The sequence below is a fragment of the Microcaecilia unicolor genome, chromosome 9 (genome assembly GCF_901765095.1).
Source record: "Microcaecilia unicolor chromosome 9, aMicUni1.1, whole genome shotgun sequence".
In the NCBI taxonomy this organism is placed as follows: domain Eukaryota; kingdom Metazoa; phylum Chordata; class Amphibia; order Gymnophiona; family Siphonopidae; genus Microcaecilia; species Microcaecilia unicolor.
The window spans coordinates 30,574,148-30,594,844 of NC_044039.1; positions in this window are offsets into that span (position 1 = coordinate 30,574,148).

The window sequence follows — 20,697 nt, forward strand, 5'->3', positions numbered from 1 at the left end:
TTATGCTTATCAGTCAATTTTTCCAACTCTATAATAGTTTTAAATTTCTCAGCCCAATTACCTACAGTTGGCCCAGCTGACTTTTTCCAATGATTTGCAATAGTGGTTTTTGCGGCGGCTAACCCCATTCTCTTGAATCTCTGCTGCCATCTTTTCCCCCTCTGGTTCCCCCACCCCAGGAGGCACCATTTAGGATCGCATGGAAAAGTACCTTCTAGAACTTTAGACAGCCTATCCGTTATATCTTTCCAATAAGGTTGAATCAAACTGCACCCCCACCAAATATGAAAAAATGTTCCCGTCTCCCTTTCACATCTCCAACAGCTATCAGAAGCCTCAGGGAACATTCTTTTAATTCTATCAGGTGTATAATACCATCTGCCCAGCACTTTATACGCATTTTCTTTAATAAGCACACACACAAAGGCTTTCTTGACTTCCAAGCATACCCTCCTCCATTCTGCCTCTGAAACATCCTGATTCAAGTCCTTTTCCCATGCCTCCATATAGGTCATTTTCATAAAACTCTGCCCCCTGAGATGTCCATATATCCGTGAAATTCCTTTCCCCCACTATCCATATTCCCCCATACTTTTTCAAATCCCTCTTGGTCTTTGAATTCCTCCCTGGCCCATTTCTTTGTACTAATAAAGTGTTTGACCTGCATGTATGCATATAAATCGGACTCTACTAACCCATACATTTCCTGTAGTTCTTCAAATGTCCATATTCGACCCTCATCTAGGCACTCATGAAACCGTATGAGCCCTTTTTTGAAACCAATTTTGGACTACCTTATTTTCCCTTCCCCCCGGGAACCCGGGTTCCTGTGTGAGCCATGCACATGTAGATCTATTCCCTGTCCCTCTTACCTTCCTTTTCAGCCTCCCCCACACCGTGAAGAGATGAGATACAAAAGGATTCAGCGTAAGGCCCTTATATGTCTGCTCCGGGACTGAGGCCCACAGCAGACCATCTAGCTTTCCTTCCCTAACAAAAATTTGCTCTAGCCTAGTAATTGGAGATAAGTCTACTTTACTCCACTCCCCTCTCTGGTTTGTTTTAAATCTACTACTTAGTAACTTCATCGCATGCCCCTAGTCCTAGTATTTTTGGAAAGAGTAAACAAGTGATCATGTCTACCCATTCCACTCCACTCAGTATTTTATAGGCCTCTATCATATCTCCCCCCAACGTCTTTTCTCCAAGCTGAAGAGTTTTTGCTCTGTTATTTGCATATTGGTTTAATGCAAGCTATAAGGTAGAAATAACATTTTAAAAAATGAAAAAAGAGGGAATAAACCAAAAAAAAATGACTGCTTATTCCATGTACACCACTATTCACGAGCTATTTAGTGAGATAGGACCAAAGGCCCTGCAATAATACAAGCCTGCATGGCACAGAAGACCACCATACTATATCAGGCAGTTTAATTAGTAGGTGCTAGACACTGAGAGTACAGCTGTCACCTAGACAATATCAACATTCAGAGCAATGCTTTCATTTGCTAGCCGTGTTGCAGATCGGATTATGTAGGCTGTCTCAGATGGCATACATGAATACCCTGGCTCAAATACCATTCTTTTCTTTCTTAATATACACACATGAAATTGAAACTGTTGACTTGAATTATTGCACCCAATCACTTGTCGCTGGCTTCTCTGAGAGAATTCCTTGATAAACCTGTCATTTTGCTTACTATTTCATGCATGAAAGAGATATTTGGGCACTATCACACTATGTCTTTGGGTTTCTATTTTTATACTTTTGATATCGCCTAATAAAATCTATGTGGGAGTGGTCAATGCCTGCTTGTCCCTAAAATGTCCTTGTAATTGAGAAGACATCATGTAAAATATTGACTCTATCCCCATCCAGCTCCTGGTTGCTGTTCCAAATGCTGTCATCTTCTCCATCTGTCACATCTTCACCCTGTCACTTTCCATTACAACCTTCATCTCTGCCTTCAAGTATGTGGTGGTCAGACCCTCCATAAAAGCCCGTAGCCAGACAGCAGATTTTGGGTGGGCCTAGTCAAGAAGTGGGTGGGCACCAAGTGTTCTCCTCCCCCCCCCCCCCCCCCCCCCCCCCCAATGTGATGAGGCCAGTATCAGCAGCTTAGGAAGCTTAGACTGCTGGAGAGCAGTGTTTTCAGCACCATCAGGGGAGGTCTTCAGCTGGCGGAGCTTGGGATCCCCACCAGCTACCACTAAATGTGTGCTGCTGTTGGGTGGGCCTGAGCCAGTGGTGTGCTGGAGCAGGCTCCCACAGGCTCGCAAGAGCCAGTTGTTAAGTTTTTAAGAATTTTGGGAGCCGGTTGTTAAAGTAGGGCCCTCCATGGCTACTTTAACAACTGGCTCCCAAAATATGGGCTTGGGCCCCCTGCTGAATTCTCTTTTACTTTGCTGATGGAGATGCCAAGCCCTGCCAGCCAAGTAAATAGACTGCTGCTGCTCCCCACTCCTTGTTTCCAGCTCTGAGCAGCAGGCTGGGACTTCTCGAGCATGTGAGATAAGTTCCAGCATGCTTCAGAGCAAGACGTTGGGAGTGGTGGCAGTCCATTTATTGGCTGCCAGCAAAGGTATGCCTAGCGAGCCCACATGAATGGAGGAGGAGAGAGAGGCAAGTGTTGCTCCCACCCCCCCCCCCCCCCCCCCCCCCACCCCCCCAGCCACCCTTGGCCCTTCCAATGCAGAGCTGGCTATGTCCAGAGAAAGAGCCTGTTGTTAAAATTTACCAGCACACCCCTGGCCTGAGCCCTAAGTGGAGGGGCCCCGGCCCATCCAGGCCCACCTGTGGCTATGCCACTGCTTCATGGGACTCTTTCTGTCCTGCTATCATCCCATTTCTTTCCTTCCTTTTGTGTCTTAAGAACTCAAACAGGCCATTTTTTTCCACTGCCTTGATATTTATGTATCGCAAAATATCCAAGACCTGCTCTAATTGGGATTTTGCCCATTATATTCCACAGAGACAGTTATCACCACACAGAGAATTGAAGGGGTGTGGTTTGGGTGTGGCTTGGGCAGGATTAAAATCTGCTCTTGTATTCCCTAATTTACAAAGGGAATACTTGCATATGGAGAAAATTTCCATGCCTGGCTTTGCACCAGCCCAAAGGCATGCATAGGTTTTTAAAAAGTGTTCGTTTTGACCAGGGCTTTACATGAGGGGTTAAAGGAGTCATTCTTAATCCCTCCTGCTTGTTTGCACCTCCAAAATAAGTAGAGAGGTGTGGTAGCCGTGTTAGTCCACTCTTAAAGTTTATCAATAGAAATCAAGCAAAATAAAACATGGAAAAGAAAATAAGATGATACCTTTTTATTGGACATAACTTAATACATTTCTTGATTAGCTTTCGAAGGTTGCCCTTCTTCGTCAGATCGGAAATAAGCAAATGTGTTGGCAGATAGTATATATAAGAGAAACATCAAAGCATCACTTTGACAGTCTGACAGACCTTTGACGTAAGACCTTTGAAATAAGAATGATTGAATATTTTGACACCCAACAAACAGGACTTAATAAGGATCTGGGTTTTCTAACCCATTATAAACCATGAAGCTGTATTTCTCTGTTTATTACCCTCCTGTCACCTACCAACACCCATCCTGTTAGAATATCAATGAAATGCTTTGATGTCCCCATGCTTACCCCCACCATCCCACTCTGTCAGACTGTCAAAGTGATGCTTTGATGTTTCTCTTATATATACTATCTGCCAACACATTTGCTTATTTCTGATCTGACGAAGAAGGGCAACCTTCGAAAGCTAATCAAGAAATGTATCAAGTTATGTCCAATAAAAAAGGTATCATCTTATTTTCACCTCCAAAATGAAATCTTGTTAAAATTGTGACTTTACCTTCCTTCTCTCTTTAACTTTCCTATATTTATTTCGCTTCTTTCCCTTTGCTATAGGAACAGCTTTGATTCATGATTTGAAAGGTAGTATACAAAATACAACTAAACTACGCACTAATCTGCTAATTCTATAAAAGTCACCAAAAATTGTGCATGCAAATTTTGGTGTGCACCCAATTTGTGTGTGCAATTTAATTGAATAACGAGTTAATTAGCCCCCTAATTGGCTTTTTAACAAGCAATCATTGGCACTAATTAGATTTAATTGGCATTTATGAATGCAAATTTAGGCACGGGATCCACCCCTAAAATTTATGCATGATCGGAAAAAGAAGGATCAGAAATGGACGTACCAGGGGCATTCTTAAAATTAATGCACGTTGTTATAGAATCACAGGGATATACACCTAATATAGGTGTGTACATTTGCACCACGTTTCAGTTGGTGCAAATGGCCAAACCTAAAGCTAGGCACGATTCCTGGGCATAAGCGTTATTCATTGCCCCATGTAAGCCGCATTGAGCCTGCCATGAGTGGGAAAGCGCGGGGTACAAATGTAACAAAAAAAAATTCTGTAAACCACACCTAACTTTATCACATATGTTTTAAGGGAACGTTAAGCTCCACTTAAGTGTAGTTGGTATAAACATTACAAATTATGGCTGTCTTTCTCCATTTTTTGAATCTGTATTTAAAATATCACAAAATATTTTATGCAAAAATGCACATTACCTAGCTTGCATATAAGCAGAGCTTTTTATGCACATTAACCACTTATAATATCATTTAACATATTTGTACACTGACCTCTTAGAGCCTATTAACTTTCTTTAAATGCTAGTAGTCTTGGATCAATCTGACCTCTATTACTAAGCTCCAGGGCCGTACCAGTGAACAGCAGGGATTTAGCTGGTCTATAAGGATTTGTCTTATCTTTTCCTACACTCCTATCAGTGTGCATACTTTCAATTTAATTCTGACTGTTACCACCTGTCATTGCTGTCTGTTGCCTCTTGTCATCAATACTCTTGAATTGTCAACACTGAAATATAGACATTCAGCTTGCAACAGTCAGTGAAGCAAAGCTAGCTTCAGAAAAAAGGATATCCGTTTTTAAATTTGTTCCACATAGGGCAGGTATGTCAAACTCATGACTAATGATGGCTGCTATGGCAACCACACATTCATTATTGGGCCGCACTAAGGGGTCCTTTTACAAAGGCGCAGTAGCGTTTTTAATGCACTCTAATGATTAGTGTGCATTAAATGCTAGAGATGCCCATAAGAATATATGGGCATCTCTAGCGTTTAGCGTGTGCTTATTATTAGCAAGCTCTAAAACTGTTAGCGCGCCTTTGTAAAAAGGACCCCTAAAAGATTTGTCCTCCTGGTTCTCCCATTACAATTTCTTAGCAGCCAGATACTATTACACAGACCACACAGAACTTCCCTGTTGGCTAAGTGTTTGACGTGGAGGGGCATAATCGAACGAAAACGTCTATCTCCATGGGCGTTTATCTCCGAGAACGGGTCCGTGAAGGGGCGGACCGAACCGTATTTTCGAAAAAAATAGACGTCCATGTTTTATTCGACAATTTGTGAGCTGGGCGTTTTTGTTTTTCAGCGATAATGGAAAATGAAAGCGCCCAGCTCAAAAACGAATAAATCCAAGGCATTTGTTCGTGGGAGGGGCCAGGATTCGTAGTGCACTGGTCCCCCTCACATGCCAGGACACCAACCGGGCACCCTAGGGGGCACTTTTACAAAAACAAAAAAAAAAGGTAAAAGAGCTCCCAGGTGCATAGCACCCTTCCCTTGTGTGTTGAGCCCCCCAAATCCCCCTCAAAACCCACTGCCCACAAGTCTACACCATTACTATAGCCCTAAGGGGTGAAGGGGGGCACCTACATGTGGGTACAGTGGGTTTGGGGGGGGGTTGGACGACTAATAAGCATTAAGCAGCACAATTGTAACAGGTAGGGGGGGATGGGCCTTGGTCCACCTGCCTGAAGTCCACTGCACCCCCTAACAACTGCTCCAGGGACCTGCATACTGCTGCCAGGGAGGTGGGTATGACATTTGAGGGTGAAAATAAAAAGTTGTGAAACATCATTTTTGTGGTGGGAGGGGGTTAGTGACCACTGGGGGAGTCAGGGGAGGTCATCCCCGATTCCCTCTGGGGGTAATCTGGTCATTTAGGGCACTTTTTGGGGCCTTATTCGTGAAAAAACAGGGTCCAGGAAAAGTGCCCTAAATTCTAGCTACAACGCATACTTTTTTTCCATTATCGGCGAAAGGTGCCCATCTCTCCTTGGCCGATAACCACGCCCCAGTTCCACCTTCACCACGCCTCCGACACGCCCCCGTCAACTTTGTACGCTTCCGCGATGGAGTGCAGTTGAAAACGTCCAAAATCGGCTTTCCATTATACCGCTTTATTCGTTTTTGTGAGATAAACGTCTATCTCCCGATTTGGGTCGAAATCTAGGCGTTTTTCTCTTTCAATTATAAGGTGGATAGGGTCTGGATCCATAAGATCACAGGAAATGAGAGTAATCAGCCACAAACATGGGAAATTTATTTATTTATTTATTTATTGCATTTGTACCCCACATTTTCCCACCTGAGTAGGTTCAATGTGGCTTACAGGTTGGTTAAGTAAAACAGGTTATATTCCTTCCCCTGCCTACAAGGTAGAGCGAGGGATTCACTAGGCCTAATTGGACTCTTGTCCCTTGTTGCAAGGAGCAGGAGAGATGGAGAAGAGCATTGTTCTGGGTAAGAAGAATCCTTTATCCCAGAAAGCCTTCAGTGTGGTTAAAGAAGCTGGGCCTCATTGGATCTGAATTTAAAAGCATTTATGTGAGTAGCAGCCCCTGATATCCAGATAAATCCTGCTGAGATGCATATTCAGTGGCCAGAGAATGCTGCTGAATATCTTACAAACCACCTCAGCACTACCTGGATACCCCTGAGGCAGTTGGGGTGGCGTCAGGGTAGAGACACAGTTTATCCAGACATCAGCAATTTTCAATGCCTCTATACAAATAACTTAGCTGTCTAAGGCTATCCAGATAAGCTATCGGGAGAGGAGTTCAATATCACCGGATTCTGTGTGGAGAGAAATTCTGTAAAGAGGGCTCCAACACTTAGGTTCCCAGAACACATATAAATGATCAGTATGTAGCATTATGAATTGGTTGATTTTGAATAGATGCTGATTAAAGGCTGCCCGCCATTTTTGTTGTATACACATAAGTTTCAAAAGGCTTTTGGAGTTGCTGATTGTGAGTAACCAGTTCCAAAATTTTTGTGTACTTTTTTGTAATATTAAGTGCTTATTATTGTTTTTGTTTCTTTTTTTCTTAGTGCATATTCCCCTGACCTCTTGTTTAGACTCCTGAGGCAGGCCTGTGGCCTAAACACGGTACTGTGTCGAGTCTGTGAATAAAGTGGTACTTCATACATCAGTATCCCGTCTCCCTGGAGTCATTGGTCCACTTCCCACTTCCTTTTAACTGTTGTTCTCTCGTGGGAGTTAGTGTTCATCCACCTCGGTGGATCACCTCTTCCTTGATATTCCCCTGATGCAACATTTGTGAAGCAGGGGCCCTTGTCAGGAATCTGCTTAGCTCTGTGAAGACGCCTTCAGCAGTTATTTTCCTTCACTGGATATCCTCAAGCTACTAAGTTCTGCAGCTGTTGTCTAAGCCTAAGTACTCTTAAAAAGTTATAGACTGTAAGGATTTATTGAGAAACTATTGCAAAAATTGTTATGTGTAAATCAACCAAAGTTGGCCAGTTTAACTTTAAAAATTGGCAGATAGCCGGTTATATAATCCGAAATAACCGGCTAGCCACTAGCTGCTAACCACAATATTCAGCGGTACATGGGAGAGCTAAACACCAGCCAGGTTTTCCAGGTAACCCTAATAAATATACATGAAATATATTTGCATACATTGGAGATAGTTCATGCAATCTCTAATGCATATTCATTAAAGTAATCTGGAATTCCTGACTGGCAGGTAACCTTCAAGGACCAGAGCACCCCACCCTTGTTCAATAAAAAAAAAAAATGAATGCATTGAATCAGGACATTGTATTTATGAGTCACTGGACATGCTCTAGTCCTTCTACTCAATACTATTTTACCATAGTGGCTCTCAACCCAGCACTTGGAACCTATCTGTCCTTTCTGGTTCTCAACTTATCCATAGTGAATATGCAAGAAAAATATTTGCATACATTGCCTTCATTGTATGCAGATCTATCTAAGGAAAATTATTGAAGACAACCTGAAAACTAGACTCAATGGATGGTTTCTGAGGAATGGATTAAGAACTGCAGTCTCTCTCTTTACCTTCGCCTGTTCACAAATCTCATATCTCTAGTGTCTATATCTCTGTCTATTTAGGACAATCTACCTACTGCTGAACAGAACTTGACACCTGTAGTATTAATTTCCTCTCTTCCATGCCCCGTTTTGGTAAATATATTTTCTTCCTTGATCGTTGATGCACATCCAAGCAGGCTATTATACTTGTCACTGAACCATCATGAAAATGGCACAATATGCTGTCATGCATCATCTTTCAATACTGTGGGACTTTGGGAACTGACATATCGCTAGGAGCAGGTGAACTATGGGGTCCATGGGAGCCAAGGAGAAGCGAGAATGGGAGAGAATGCTGGGGGAGAGGGAAGAAAAATGAAAGAACGAGTGAGTGCATTGAGGAACAGGGAAAGTAAGTGAGACAAGAGAGAGAGAGAGAGAGAGAGACAGCTGGTAGAAAGGGAAGAAAAAAAGAGACAGTAGGGCCTATATTCAACCAGCATGAGGCAGCCTGCATAAGTGCTGTGGTTGGCGCTGACCATTGATATTTAATGCCGGGGCTATTTTCGGTGACTGGCATTGAATATCTGGGGTTTTTTTTTTTTTGGCAGTCACTAACTTAACCGGCTGAGTGAATACTCAGAGATAGGTTAAATTTGCCCCGCTATACTTAACCGGTCAGCACTGAATATTGCCAGTTACTGCGCTATAAACAGTTAACTTTACAAATATTCAGCTGAGATAACTGGTTATCTTGCATTGAATATTCACAGTTAGGCACTAAAACACGATTTAACCACTCAGCGGCCATTTCTGGCCAGTTAAATAGCTTTGAATATCAAGGGGGATGGGGGGAGTGCCTCGAGAAAGAAAGGGAAGGGAATTAGAAAGTTCCTGAGGTGGTGGAAAAGGAAGGGAGTGCCAGAGTGCTAGAGGGGAGGGGGGTTGATGAAATAGTGAGAGAGAAAGAGAGAGAGAGATGGGGGGGGGGGGGGAGAGGGGGGAAACGGAGAGAGTGCCTAAGTCAGGGTGGGGTGGCAGGAGCCCATAATGTAAAATGCTCATCATGCAGTTGTTTTTATTTCATTAACCAGGAAGTTACAAGAGCTGTGTCCATGTGCATGTAAGTGTTGAAGACTCATTTTATTAACTCTCTGACAGAAGGGGATGGCATGGAAACAAAATACTTTGCTTGATGGCTGATTCAAGAGAGATCTCACTATGTGGTGTCAGTCTGAAATTTAGGTCCCTCTTGGGAACACTGGTTTCTGCTCCTGCTACCCAACCACACTTGTGTTAATTTATCCAAGCAATTCCATGAAAGTTTATATCAACAATTTGTACTTTAAGGTGAAGATTCGTCTTTTAACTGGAAACTGGTAATTAGCATACAGTTAGTGAAACGGCTTTATTTCTTTCATTAAAGGCATTGACAATTTCCTCTTGGTAATTTAGAAGTGGAAAGCAGTCTGTTTTCCTGCACCCATTTAAACCAACCATCCAATTGGAAGGAAGCTGCATAGTAACATAGTAAATGATGGCAGAAAAAGACCTGAACAATCCATCTAGTCTGCCCAACAGTCACGCTCATTATCAATTCATGATTAAATCAACAATGAATGTGATGATTTAGGTTGAAGAATTTCAGGAATTATAAGAACAGAATCTGAGGGGTCCTTTTACAAAGGCGTTGCTGAAAAATTGCCTGCGGTAGTGTAGGCGCAGGTTTTGGACGCGGGCAGAATCATTTTGCAGCGCACCGGTAAAAAAGGCCTCTTTTTTTGGCAAAAAATGGATATGCAGCAAAATCAAAATTGTCGTGTGTCCATTTTGGGTCTGAGATCTTAGCGCCAGCCATAGAGCTAGTGGTAAAGAATTTGGGCGGTAATGACCTACACGCATCGGATGCCACTTGGCGCGCATCCGCTACTCGTGCCAGATAATAAAAAATATTTTCAGACCCGCCTAGCGGACGCATGCCAAAAGTGAAATTACCGCAGGAGCCACGGGTTAGTCGGGCGGTAACTCCATTTTGGCGTGAATTGGGCGTGCATAGACGCTTACGCGGTTTAGTAAAAGGACCCCTCTATTTGTTAATTTCTCAAAAATTTGAAAAAGATTTAGAAGAATTATCTGATTTTCTTATTTCTTGACTACAAAATGAAACATTTTTTGCCTTAGCGACTTGGATCATAATTATTTACTTCCTTCCTCCAGGCTACATAAGATACACTATCACCATTTTTCTTCCAAATCCACTTCAGTGTCTACATCCTCTTTTCATCATCACTATAGACTCACTATACCAAGGATTCTTTCTTGCCCCTAGGCTTTATTTCTTTCAATGGTGCCAAATTCTCAAGGTTACTACTAACCAACTCCTCCCATATAACCAATTCAAAATGTTGAGATTCTTTGGATATTTTAGATGAAACTTCATTCCAAAAATTAACTGGATCAAGCCTCCTTCTTAAAACCTTTTTGGGGTAATCTCTAACTTGGAAATTTTATAAATTACAAAAAAAACTAAGTAAAACGAGAGAAAAAAATGATCAGACCATCTTAACTGCTCCCAAGGTGTATGATCTAAACCAATTAAACCTGTTGTCTTAGTGTAAGCTATAAAATCCAGTTTATGACCTTTCCAACATGTAGGTGAAGAATACTCTAAAACCAAATGTAAAGATTCCAAGAAATGCTTACTAGATCCAGATCAGAAGAATCTTCTAAATATAAGCTGATATCCCCTAAAATCAATTCTGTAAAATGCATAGCATAGCTCGTGAAGTAGCAGCTTGGTGGTTAGAGCAGTGGGCTGGCAACAAGTGAAGCCTGACTCAAAATCCTGCAGTAGGGGGTTCACCCATCAGAAAGATGTCCTATAGAATAGCTGCTTTCTCGCTGGTTGTCATTTCCCCTCTTTGAAAGAGTCAGATTTTCTTGTTTCATTTACTTGTTGCAGGGGTCCTTTTACAAAGGCGCGCTGAAAAATGGCCTGTGGTAGTGTAGGCACGGATTTTGGGCGCACCTATCCATTTTTCAGTGCGCCTGTAAAAAAAGACCCTTTTAAAATTTTTGCCGAAAATGGACGTGCGGCAAAATCAAAATTGGCGTGCGTCCATTTTGGGTCTGAGACCTTACCACCAGTCATTGACCTAGCAGTAAATTCTCATGCACATCACATGCCACTTGGCGCGCATCCAATATGCGTGTCTGAAAATAAAAATTATTTTTTGGACGAGTACCAAAAATGAAATTGCCGCAAGTGCCATGCAGTAACTCCACACTTTGGTGCACGTTGGGCATGCGTAGACGGTTATACAGCTTAGTAAAAGGGCCCCTCAATGACCAATCGTTCTGTGTTTAATTATTAATATTGTGCATACTTAGAAGAAATAAATGTCTATCCCCCCTGTTTACAAAGCTGCGCAAGTGGCTGACACGCAGCAATGCCGACTGTGAAGAAACAGTGTGTTTTAAGCCTGTAAAATGTATTGGATATTTTCCTGCATTGATTATGTTCTGAAGTGTATTTCTACTATTTGGCAAGCAGGTGGTGTTTCTTTGCTGTAAAGCTGTTACAATGAACTGAGGGGGTGTTTTACTAAGGCACATTGGTGTTTTTAGCGGGCACTAAAAATAGAGGCACGGTAAATGCTAGAGATTCCCATTGGAATACACTGGCATATTTTTTACACGTGCCTATTTTTAGTATGCGCTAAAAATGCTAGTACGCCTTAGTAAAAGACCCCTTGAGTGTTTTTTTTTTAGTTTGACACAACAGGAAGCAAGAAGCAGTATATATTTGAAATCTTGTTGACTGGGCTCTGATTGACCCAGGAGCTCATCTCATTTGGACTTTACTGGTTTTGAGTTCAGTCTTAGCCCGGGAGAAGGGAGAGACAGATCTCTTTGCTAAGGCTCTGTGAACAGATATATGTCCTGATCTTCTCAGGTACTTTTTAGGAAGTATACAAATGTTAATGTTATAATTGATCCATATTTCAGTTACCTGTTATTGTTTGCTGATTGCACATTTTTTATTTGTTCATTGTTCCAGTGTGACAATAAACCTGTTTAGTTTGTTGACTCTACCTGTCTGGACTGATAAAGAATCCTGGTGGTTTGTGTGTTGGGCCTGTGAGTGCTTTCTAGGAACTGTGGAACCACTGGGAGTGTGGCTTCAGTAACTTAGAAATCACTGGGGATAATCGGAGAGTGGTAGATTCGTCCAGAGGCAGTTGTGACCCAGTCGGTGGGAAGAGGGTGCTAGTGTAGAGCACAAGTAGCAGGTGCAGGCAGACCTGAGCTGAGCAGGGGATAGACTCTCTAAGTGACCACGAGATAACCCCAGGCAGATGGCTAGGCGTTTCATGACACCGACACAACCCATTCAAAGTGAATGGGCTATGTCATCATTACTATATCGAGAACTGCTAGCATAGCTTTGCAGACAGGGGAATATGTTTTTCTTCAATTTTTTGGGACGTGAGGTCTAGATTTTTCCTAAAACTTAGAGTGGCAACACTGTGCAGGGCTATAAAACCTGGAACAAAATCCATACCTTTTGTCTTTTGTATTTCTGCCTCCTGCCAGGACCCTAACTGTGGAGAGCCCTCATACCTTGTGCCCTACCCAACTGTAGCAATAATTTTATTTAGCTATCCCCTGTCAGAAGTTGCAGGGGGAATCAGGGAACCCCTCCATCCTTCTGTAAGACTTAAGAAGAGACATTTTAGCTGCTTAGTTTTTTACTGGTAATTCCAACTGGGCAAAAAGAAACCAAGGACTCATCTATTTACATTACTGGTTCCTGCATCACTATCAAAAGGCTGAGGGGGAAAAAAAAAACCACTTACACCATTGCAGTGCCCTGGCTTTCTACTCCAGAGAATATCTGTGCCAGCTCCTTAAAAGGGAGACTTAAACCACAAGTGTAAGTGTGTTCTATTTTAGCTGATGCACCGCTGAAGTTAGTTAAGTACTGAGTTTGGAAGGAAGGAGAACGACAGAGAAATACCCTGTTCTTGCCAAAGAGTAAAATAATGTTTAGAGAAAAGCTGTGGACAGTGTCAATTTTGTAAATAACTCAGTGCCTGTCTCTGCTGAAGAATTGTCCCTTTTGCCATTGACCTTTTGAAACTATCCAGTAAAACTATTGGTCCAGAGCAATTCTACCATGTGGTCTGCATTTTGTTGTTGAGAGTGAAGATCGGAAGAGTGTGGTAGTGCCTTTTTGGCCTCCTGGAGATGTGTCCAGTCCTGGCCCATGCCCCTTAATAAATGTGGAGGCACATTTTCAAAGCACTTATACCAAGTTCCATAGTAAGCTACAGAACTTTATAAGTCTAAGTGCTTTGATGATGAGCTCCGAAAATTGTGTGCCAGGCTCCTCTCATGCCTAAGAAACTTGACTAGGCAGCCGCTTCAGTGACCACCCAAACTGGTCTGCGTTATACTATAAACGTTGTTCATATATGGTGGCTAATAATATATCCTCATCCAATATCCCCATTTTTTGACAGTAAATTTGTGGTTTACCTTCCTTCTTTCTTTGCTTGTTGAAACACTTGTATTTCACTTATCAAAATTCATAACAGATCACAAGACCATAAACATAGAAAACACTGAGCAGTATAAAAGACCCTAATAATAAAACACACACGCAGTCAGTTCTTACAAGGAGGAAATTTCCCACTAACCTTCAATGACAGTTGTTTTTGTTGTTGCTGATCCAGGTCCATCACCGCTGGTAAGAGCTTTTCTTTCTGTAAATCAATCAATCACTCTATAAATACACACATAATATTATTGCATTATCTTAAAATATTATAAAACCAAAACCAAAACATCTGTCTTCAAAGTATGAATATGCTATCAGTGGTACTTGTCTAATTTCACTCTGTGCAATATTTGATCTGCTTTTGCATGACTTCTCCCAAGGAAAATTATGGGATATTTTCAATAAGTCTAAAGCAGGTTTTATATGGTGGCAAAAGTTTGATACATTTGCCCCACTGTCATATATTTGATTGACATAAGTCAATTATTTTCTGGGTAATGGCTCACAAGATTGCCTTTAACAGACCTCATCTGTGATTAGGGTTATTGGTAGATTCCACATGGTCCCAGGCTGATGTTTTATATCTGGCCACTTCAAGGCTTTCCTGGACCCTCTTTCTCTTGCCCTCGACCTTTTATTGGGTCCTGTATCTCCTGCCTCTCCTTATGTCATTGTGATAGATTGTGTGGAATAAACCCTGTTGTCCTGAAGTATACTCCCTCACTAGGCTACATTATTAGAGTTCTAGCAATAAACTGCTTAGCCAGGAGGGTATGGTCCAGCCAAAGGGCAGGAAAATCCCAGAGCAGGAATGGTAGAGAGGTCCAGAACAGGAAGGTATAGCCCTTCTGCGTAAAATTCCATGAGCTATAGACAAGAGTGTCCAAGGGAGAAAAATTCTCAGTTAAACATTGAGAATTGCCGGCTTACTGGCTTGATTAGTAGTAGTAGCCAGGCCAGTTAACCGAAGCCAGGCCCTTCCTTGTTTATTGAATGCTGAAGTTTAGGGTAATATTCCTGTGTACACACTGACTAACTGTAGTCTTGCAGGAGCCACTCCCTTGGTATCTGAACTGAGTTATAAGAGAATTTTGGTTACTCCTGAGTTCCAGGACTGTTACAGGAATAGGCCTGGGTATATAATTGAAGCACAACCTAATAACGAGTTTTTGTTCTACAGTACACTCCGGTTTTGCTGTGTTTGTGAAGGGTCTGTGCTTTATGGCTGCTTATTCTACCTGGTTCCATCTGGATCCTTCACCTCTCACTTTTCTATCCTTCCTTTCCCCTCACCTCATTTGGCTGATCTGAAAGGGCAGGTGTAACCAAACGTACAAGCTGTACATGTGTACTGAGTTGTAGCTTCTGAAGGGGACTAAAAGCAACATGACATACAACAGTTCCCGATAGCCATACCAACTGAAAAAAAACCATCAGCTCTTTAATAACCTCCTATTTTCATTTTTCTATTCCCTATTGCAGAAGCCTTAAAGGCGTCCCAGGAGAACTATTGGGATAGCCTTGTAAAATAGGGCATATTGCAGCCAAAAAAACCTGACAAAGTTGGAAGGAGAGGGGAGGTACAGGAAGGTCAGAAGAGCAGCACTGGGAGGGAAAGAGTGGAACCGTGGTAAGAGCTGGAAATCAAAAGACAGGAATGGAGGGGAAGGAGGAAAGTAGAGCCATGAGGAAGGATTAAAGAGAGGAGCACAGGAGTGAGAAATGGACAGACTGACAAATTGGGCACAAAAGGAGAGGAAGGATGTATGCAAATTAAGATAAGAGGATAAAAGGGGCAGGTGGGAGATAGAATTGGCAGGAAAGGTTAAGGAAACTGGAGAGTCAGAGAGCTATAGCTGTGCAGGAGTCAGAGAAAGGAAGGCTGGGGTGGAATGATAGAAGAGCGAGAGTTAAAAAATCCATGCAAGGAAAGAGAATGAAAGGTGTGAAGTAACGAATAAGAGAAACAACATCAGCAAGACAAAGAAGGGGAGGGAAGGAAAAAGGGGACAGTCATAAAGGAATGTACGGTAAAGTCAAAAAAGACAACAGAAAAGGAATTAGAAGAGATCAGATGATGAAAGGAGACAGTATGAAGTGGGGGTACAAGGCAAAGGTTAAAAGGGGTGTGCCAGCCAAAAATCGTAGCTTTATTTAAAGTCCTGTGTCATTCATGGGATTTTTCTTTTGTTTAGGGGATTTTCCCCCATATCAGGGAACAATGTCAATTGCGTGCACTATTGGGTAATCACACTAGTGCTCAATAGGGCACACCAATGAGTACATACAATTGATGACATGGGAAAACAGCAACATTTCATGTTGTTTCCTGTCATTTCATCTTAAAAATGATGTAAATGGCCTTGGAATGTCATGATGTTTCCCATGTTGTTTCAAAGAAATGTACATCTTTCATTTTAGTCTACTTTTCAAAGGAATAAAAGACTTGAGGTTGCTACGTCTACATCTCTGTGCGTGTGTTGCAATATGTTCAGCAAGACCAGTAATTTTTTATTTGGTGTCCTATCTGAATTTTTAGGACATGTCTAGGGGTATGAAAACTTTGACAGGGATTATTTTTTTTTCATATCCTTGCATATGTGAGGAGCACAGACTTGAACTTGTTTTACTTTCGATGTAATTTAAATATCTGTTTAACCGAGGAAATGTGGTATTTTATTATGTGTATTTCTTACATTCTGAATGTGAATTACAAAGTTGTTTTCCCTCAGGGCTCACATGACTAAAGTAGCAAAACCGCCAAAGATGACAAAGTATCTGCTGTCACTCCTTCCCCCCTCCCAATCCCCAATGCTTCTTTTGCTGCTGACACCTCCCTTGTTCCTTACTATTCCCCCTTTTTCCTTTAATGAAAGACTAGTCAGCAATGGCTCATATGCAGAATCTATACCTTCTGGGAGCACATTCAAGTAGGAAGGTGGACCAAGGTCCACCTAGTCCCCAACTCTAGCACCTGGAAGTCGCCCAGAGGGCAAAATCTATAAATAGCACTCAAATTAGCATTGTGCTGTGTGCTATTCTATAAGGCAGGGCGTCTAACTCCCATAGTGCATATCCCAAAAGGGGGCATGGCCATGGGAGGGGCATGGGTGTGTCGGGGTATTCCAAAAGGAAATGCACGTAGTTATAGAATACTACCTCAGCGTGCCTAATTTGGGTGCCAGCATTTACATCTGTTTTCAGCAGGCCTGAGTCTGACACCCAAAGTTAGGTACAGGAATCAGCATTATATGTGATTCTATAAAGGGTGTGCATCCTTTATAGAACAGCATGCACTTTTTATAGAATAGTACACACCCTTTATAGAATAGTGTAAGCCCTTTATAGAATAGCACATGCTCTTTATTGATCAGTATGCTTTCTTTATAGAATAGCACATAGAATAGCATGCACCCTTTATAGAATAGTGCATAGAATAGTGTGCACCTTTTATAGAATAGCATATGCTCTTTATAGTATAGTGCACACCCTGTACAGAATAGCACGTGCCCTTTATAGAATAGCATGTGCCCTTTATAGAATAGCATGTGCCCTTTATAGAAAAGCTGCGCTATTTATAGAATAGAGCACACCCTTCATTGAATATTGTGCACCCTTTATAGAATAGTGCATAGAATAGTATGCACCCTTTATAGAATACAATGTGCATAGAAAAGAGTGCACCCTTTATAGAATAGCATGTACCTTTTATAGAACAGTACACACTCTTTATAGAATAGCGTGCATCCTTTATAGAAAAGAGCGCACCCTTTATAGAATAGCATGTACTTTTTAAAGAATAGTGTGCACCCTTTATAGAATAGCATGTGCGCTTTATAGAATAGTGCATACCATTAATAGAATAGCGTGCACCCTTTATAGAATAGTGCATACCCTTTATAAAATAGTGCACACTCTTTATAGAATAGTGCATGCTCTTTATAGAATAGTGCACACCCTTTATAGAAAAGCACATAGAATATCATGCAGCTTTTATAGAATAGTGCACGCCCATTATAGAATACCACTTGCCCTTTAGAGAATAGCACATGCCCTTTACAGAATAGCATGCATCCTTTATAGAATAGTGGATACCATCTATAGAATAACGCGCTACCTTTATAGAATAGTGTCCACCCTTTATAGAATAGCATGTGACTTTTATAGAATAATGTGAGTCCTGTATAGAATAGTGCATACCCTTATTAAACGTGCCAAAAACGTGCCATAGTAACCTACAGAACTTTGTAAGTCTAAGTGCTTTGAAAATGAGCCCCAGAAATTGTGTGCCAGGCTTCTCTCATGCCTAAGGGACTTGACTAGGCAGCCGCTTGGGTGACCACCCAAACTGGTCTGCGCTATACTATAAAAGTTGTTTCATATATGGTGGCTAATAATATTTTCTCATCTAATATCCCCATTTTTTGACAGTAAATTTGTGAAGTTTACCTTCTTTCTTTGCTTGTTGAAAAACGTTTTTTCCACTTATCAAAATTCATAACAGATCACAAGACCATAAACATAGAAAACACTGAGCAGTATAAAAGACCCTAATAATAAAACACACACGCAGTCAGTTCTTACAAGGAGGAAATTTCCCACTAACCTTCAATGACAGTTGTTTTTGTTGTTGCTGATCCAGGCCCACCACCGCTGGTAAGAGATTTTCTTTCTGTAAATCAATCAATCACTCTCTAAATACACACATAATATTATTGCATTATCTTAAAATATTATAAAACCAAAACATCTGTCTTCAAAGTATGAATATGCTATCAGTGGTACTTGTCTAATTTCACTCAGTGCAATATTTGATCTGCTTTTGCATGACTTCTCCCAAGGAAAATTATGAGATATTTTCAATGTGTAAAGCAGGTTTTATATGGTGGCAAAAGTTTGATAAATTTGTCCCATTGTCATATATTTGATTGATATGTCAATTATTTTCTGGGTAACGGCTCACAAGATTGCCTTTAACAGACCTCATCTGTGATTAGGGTTATTGGTAGATTCCACATGGCCCCAGGCTGATGTTTTATATCTGGCCACTTCAAAGCCTTTCCTGGACCCTCTTTATGTCATTGTGATAGGTTGTATGGAATAAACCCTGTTGTCCTGAAGTATACTCCCTCACTAGGCTACATTATTAGAGTTCTAGCAATAGACCACTTAGCCAGGAGGGTATGGTCCAGTCAGAGGGCAGGAAAATCCCAGAGCAGGATCGGTTCAAAACTCTGCTGCCCGTCTCATCTTCCGCCAGGGTCGCTTTACTCATAGTACCCCTCTCCTCAGGTCGCTTCACTGGCTCCCTATCCGTTTTCGTATCCTGTTCAAACTTCTTCTACTAACCTATAAATGTATTCACTCTGCTGCTCCCCAGTATCTCTCCACACTCGTCCTTCCCTACACCCCTTCCCGTGCACTCCGTTCCATGGATAAATCCTTCTTATCTGTTCCCTTCTCTACTACTGCCAACTCCAGGCTTCGCTCCTTCTGTCTCGCTGCACCCTACACCTGGAATAGACTTCCTGAGCCCCTATGTCTTGCCCCATCCTTGACCATCTTTAAATCTAGATTGAAAGCCCACCTCTTTAACATTGCTTTTGACTTGTAACCACTTGTAACCACTCGCCTCCACCTACCCTCCTCTCCTCTTTCCTCCACACATTAATTGATTTGCTTGCTTTATTTTTTGTCTATTAGATTGTAAGCTCTTTGAGCAGGGACTGTCTTTCTTCTATGTTTGTGCAGCGCTGCGTACACTTTGTAGCGCTATAAAAATGCTAAATAGTAGTAGTAGTAGTAGTAGCAGGAATGATAGAGAGGTCCAGAACAGGAAGGTATAGCCCTTCCGGGTAAAATTCCATGAGCTATAGACAAGAGTGTCCAAGGGAGGAAAATTCTCAGTTGAACATTGAGAATTGCCGGCTTAGTGGCTTGATTAGTAGTAGTAGCCAGGCCAGTTAACCGAAGCCAGGCCCTTCCTTGTTTATTGAATGCTGAAGTTTAGGGTAATATTCCTGTGTACACGCTGAGTAACCATAATCTTGCAGGAACCACTCTCTTGGTATCTGAACTGAGTTATAAGAGAATTTTGGTTACTCCTGAGTTCCAGGCCTGTTACAGGAATAGGTCTGGGTATATCATTGAAGCACAACCCAATAACAAGTTCTACAGTACACTCTGGTTTTGCTGCATTTGTGGAGGGTCTGTGCTTTATGGCTGCTTATTCTATCTCAGATTCCTTCTGGATCTTTCACCTCTCACCTTTGTATCCTTCCTTTCCCCTCACCTCATTCGGCTGGTCTAAAAGGGCAGTTGTAACCAAACGTGCAAGCTGCACATGTGGACCGAGTTGCAGCTTCTGAAGGCGACTAAAAGTAACATCCCATGGTAGAAGAGTTCCCTATAGCCATATCGACTGAAAGAACAATCCGCTCGTTAACATATTTTCGTTTTACTGTTCCCTAATGCGGCAGCCTTAAAGTCATCCCAGGAGAACTATTGGGATAGCCTTGTAAAATAGGGCATATTGCAGCCAAAAAATCTGACAAGGAAGGTCAGAAGAGCAGCACCAGGAGGGAAAGAGCTGGAAGTCAAAAGACAGGAATGGAGGGGGAGAAGAAATGTAGAGCCATGAGAAAGAAAGGTGCACAGGAGTGAGAAAGGGACAGACTGACAAAGTGTCACCTTATTTTCTAACTCCTCCTACTCTCTTATTATTATTATTATTATTATTATTATTATTATTAACATTTGTATAGCGCTACCCCCTTACCTATCTGTATGTTCCATCTTTGCTTATACCCTACGCTGTCTATTAAAATGTTCTATTACGTATTGTGTTGACATTGTAAGTAGAATACTATGCCATACTTTGTATTGTTATTTGAATATTTTTACTGCTTTAATTGTCTATTGCATATGTTTGA